The sequence below is a fragment of the Mus musculus genome, chromosome 10 (genome assembly GCF_000001635.26).
Source record: "Mus musculus strain C57BL/6J chromosome 10, GRCm38.p6 C57BL/6J".
NCBI classification, from domain to species: Eukaryota; Metazoa; Chordata; class Mammalia; order Rodentia; family Muridae; genus Mus; species Mus musculus.
In genome coordinates, this window is record NC_000076.6 from 53,880,991 (window position 1) to 53,885,649 (window position 4,659).

The window sequence follows — 4,659 nt, forward strand, 5'->3', positions numbered from 1 at the left end:
TATGTCTGTTTCCCTTGTGATAGTGACTTGGGGATAGAACCTTTGCTTCCATTCTTTGGCATGTGAGAGTATCATGCCATTACCCAGGAAAGGATCAAAATCCCAAAATTCAAAGTGTAGTTTCTACTGTATGCATGTTGTGTGTGTGTGACACTATAAAGTCAAATATTGATAGAGTGAGCCAATCCTAAGATGTATTTTGAATACAGATTCCCCAAAGTTTGCAGTCCCTAGCCTCCATTGATGAACTCACTTGGATTATCAGAACACTCACTGGGTATTCTAAACAGTAGCAACTTCCTTGACTTCCTTGTTCATATATATACCTCTTACTTCCTGTTTGCAATAAAAATTCTTAAATACATGAAAAGGAGGCTTACAGTGCTCACTGAATGGGAACTGAAAGCATGAAAGAAAAAATAAGCAATGGTAGCCAAATTCTGCAGATCTAAACAGTGAAGCAAAGTTCCATGTAGGGAGCTCCAGGCCCACTGGGGGGTGACTGTATTTACTTCTGTAAGGCAGTATTTACTTTCAGCAATGTTTTTCCATCTTTGTCAAGTAGCAGATTCCTCCTTTAAGAGTCTGATTCAAGTTTTGCTTCCTTATTCTTGAAGAATTACTTATGCAGCCTCACTTTCACAGACCTTCTCCACAGACCTTTGTTATAATTCCCTCATCTGACACTGGGGGTTGTATTTTGAGTTTGAAATGAGTCTCTTGGGGTCATTTGAATTCTTGGTTCCCAGTTGTTGGTGGCATTTTGGATGATTTTGGAACCTTCAGGAGGTGGAGATGATCACTAGGAATGAGCTGAGAGGTTTAATAGACTGGCCCTACTTCCTGTTGATACTGTTTCCTGAGCATGGTTGCAACGTGACAAGCCATACTCAGGCTCTTGCTACCATGCCTTTCCAGCCTACTTCTCTTTCTTTTCTTTACCATGGTGTATAGTCTCTCTCTAGAACTTTAAGCCAAGACAAACCTTTTCTGTCTCAAACTGCCTTTGTTAGGGAATTTTATCACTTCAAGGAAGAAGTAATACCATGGTAGAAGTGTATGGTCCTTATAAATTCTCTGTGGTGTACTTCAGAAGTATACCGTAATCATTGTACACTGTAATCAGTGCTTATTTTCAAACATACACATGTGTTTCTTTCACACACACACACACACACATACAGGATCTATAACCTCACTAAAATGAATAAGTGAAACAATATATGTGAAGACATGTCATAAAAAGTGAAGATTGCGAATATCGGTATCATTATTTTCACTGACATTTAAAACTGAGACCTTAGGTGCTTAAGTGATGCCTCAGTGGCTAAGAGTACTTGCTACTTTTTTGAAAAAGCATAATATTTTTATTGATTCTTCGGGAGTTTCACACCATGCACTTTGGTCACACTCATTTCCTATCCCTTCAGTGCCCACCCTAACCCCTGTGATCTGTCTCCCCCTCAAAAAGAAAAAAAAAAGAACAACTCCCCCAAGTCCAATTTGTGTTAGCTATATTCTCAGTGGAGCATAGTTAAACTCTCAATGGACTGATACTTACTTAGAACTGAACCGAGTTACCATTCTCTTCCGCACACTGACCAGAAGCCGTCAATCTTGGAGAGCTACACTTCAGCATCCTCATAACACTTCTTAAGAATTGAACAAAGAATTCTCACCTGAGGAATACCGAATGGCAGAGAAGCACCTGAAAAAATGTTCAACATCCTTAATCATCAGGGAAATGCAAATCAAAACAACCCTGAGATTCCACCTCACACCAATCAGAATGGCTAAGATCAAAAATTCAGGTTACAGCAGATGCTGGCGTGGATGTGGAGAAAGAGGAACACTCCTCCATTGTTGGTGGGATTGCAGGCTTGTACAACCATTCTGGAAATCAGTCTGGCGGTTCCTCAGAAAATTGGACATAGTACTACCGGAGGATCCAGCAATACCTCTCCTGGGCATATATCCAGAAGATGCCCCAAGTGGTAAGAAGGACACATGCTCCACTATGTTCATAGCAGCCTTATTTATAATAGCCAGAAGCTGGAAAGAACCCAGATGACCCTCAACAGAAGAATGGATACAGAAAATGTGGTACATCTACACAATGGAGTACTACTCAGCTATTAAAAAGAATGAATTTATGAAATTCCTAGCCAAATGGATGGACCTGGAGGGCATCATCCTGAGTGAGGTAACACATTCACAAAGGAACTCACACATTATGTACTCACTGATAAATGGATATTAGCCCCAAACCTAGGATACCCAAGATATAAGATACAATTTCCTAAACACATGAAACTCAAGAAGAATGAAGACTGAAGTGTGGACACTATGCCCCTCCTTAGAATTGGGAACAAAACACCCATGGAAGGAGTTACAGAGACAAAGTTTGGAGCTGAGATGAAAGGATGGACTATGTAGAGACTGCCATATCCAGGGATCCACCCCATAATCAGCATCCAAACGCTGACACCATTGCATACACTAGCAAGATTTTATCAAAAGGACTCAGATGTAGCTGTCTCTTGTGAGACTATGCCGGGGCCTAGCAAACACAGAAGTGGATGCTCACAGTCAGCTAATGGATGGATCACAGGGCTCCCAATGGAGGAGCTAGAGAAATTACCCAAGGAGCTAAAGGGATCTGCAACCCTATAGGTGGAACAACATTATGAACTAACCAGTACCCCGGAGCTCTTGACTCTAGCTGCATATGTATCAAAAGATGGCCTAGTTGGCCATCACTGGAAAGAGAGGCCCATTGGACTCACAAACTTTATATGTCCCAGTACAGGGGAACGCCAGGGCCAAAAAGGGGGAGTGGGTGGGTAGGGGAGTAGGGGTGGGTGGGTATGGGGGACTTTTGGTATAGCATTGGAAATGTAAATGAGCTAAATACCTAATAAAAAATGGAAAAAAAAAAGAGTTCTCTTCAAAGGCTTTCTGTTTAGGCTGCTACTTTTCTTGTTGGGTGGGGGTTGGCGTGGTGATAGGGGTTGTCACAGAAGCCTTCTATGTCACTCTGTCTCAACTCTGCCTCTGCAGTATCACTGGAAAGTAGTTCCCTTACACTTTACAGTCAGAGGAGCTTGGGCCTCCATTTTGTTTCTGGTGACAGCCCAGACCAGGGACATGGCTCCTTGCTGCAGTAGGCCCATGGACTCAGACAAGACTCTTGAAGCAACCTGGACCACCAACAACCCCATGACCTCAGGTGGCAGCACAGGCTACTCACATCAATATGGTTCCCAGTGGCAGTATGGCTCACAGAATTAGCGTAGTTTCACACTGCAGCCCAGGCCACAGATAGTCATGTGACCTTTAATGGTAACCTAGGCCACAGATATCAACATAGACCCCAGCTGTGGTAGGACCACTGTCCCAGATATGGGACAGCAGGGGCCTGGACATCAAATGGCCTCAAGTGGCAGGGCAGACCATTCAGATCAGTATGACTCCCTGTGGCGGTGCAGCCTCTGGACAACATGGCTTCAGGAGGTTGCATAGATCACCGACATCCACATGGTCTTCAGTGGCTGAAATGGGCCACTGGCACCAACACAGACCCCATTCTAATAGGACCTCAGTCCCAGACAGGGCGTTTGGCAGCAACATAGATCCAGACATCACCATGGCCACAGATGACAGTGCAGGCCACTCCTATCAGCCTGGTCCTCACTCTTGTCTTCAGTGTAGAGGGAGGGAGTCTTTTATGCAATGTGTAGAAACATTCACCTGTCAATAAAATGCCTTGGCTAGTAAGCTGAGGCAGGAATGGAAGATGGGACAGAGAGAGAGACAGAGAGAGTGGTGGGGGGAGAGAGTGGGAGAGGGAGAGGGAGAGGGAGAGGGAGAGGGAGAGGGAGAGGGAGAGGGAGAGGGAGAGGGAGAGGGAGAGGGAGAAGGAGAGAGAAGTATTTTGGGAAAATAGTCAGGCATGAGAGATATGCCCTAAACATGGAGGAGGATGGTCATATAAACCTTAGCATGACTTCCTCTTTTTTAAAAAATTAATTAGGTTTATTTTTTATTAGATATTTTCTTCATTTACATTTCAAATGCTATCCCAAAGCCCCCTATACCCTCCCCCTGCCCTGCTCCCCAACCTACCCACTCCTGCATCATGGCCCTGGCATTCCTTTGTACTGGGGCATATGATCTTCTCAATACCAAGGGCTTCTCCTCCTAATGATGGCCGACTAGGTCATCCTCTGCTACATATGCAACTAGAGACATAGCTCGGGGGGGTGGGGGGCTACTGGTTACTTCATATTGTTGTTCCTCCTATAGGGTTGCAGATCCCTTTAGCTCCTTGGGTATTTTCTCTGGAACTTATGTGCAGGTGAGAAAGCTTGCAGTTATACCCTAGGTCTCCTCCTCTCCACTGTGCACAACATGCTCCAGTTTTCTGTCTTTCCTATCTCTCCATCTCATATTGGTTCATTGCAATGGTGCCCACAGCCCATACCATGAAGGCAGAGTAACTCATGCTTGCTACTGCTGCAGAGGACCTGAGCTAGTTCTTGCCTCGCCACACACAGAGAAACATACATACATACAGAGAGAGAGAGAGGGAGAGAGGGAGAGGGAGAAAAAATGAAAAAATAATAAAATAAACCTTAAAAAATTCAACACTGAAGCTTC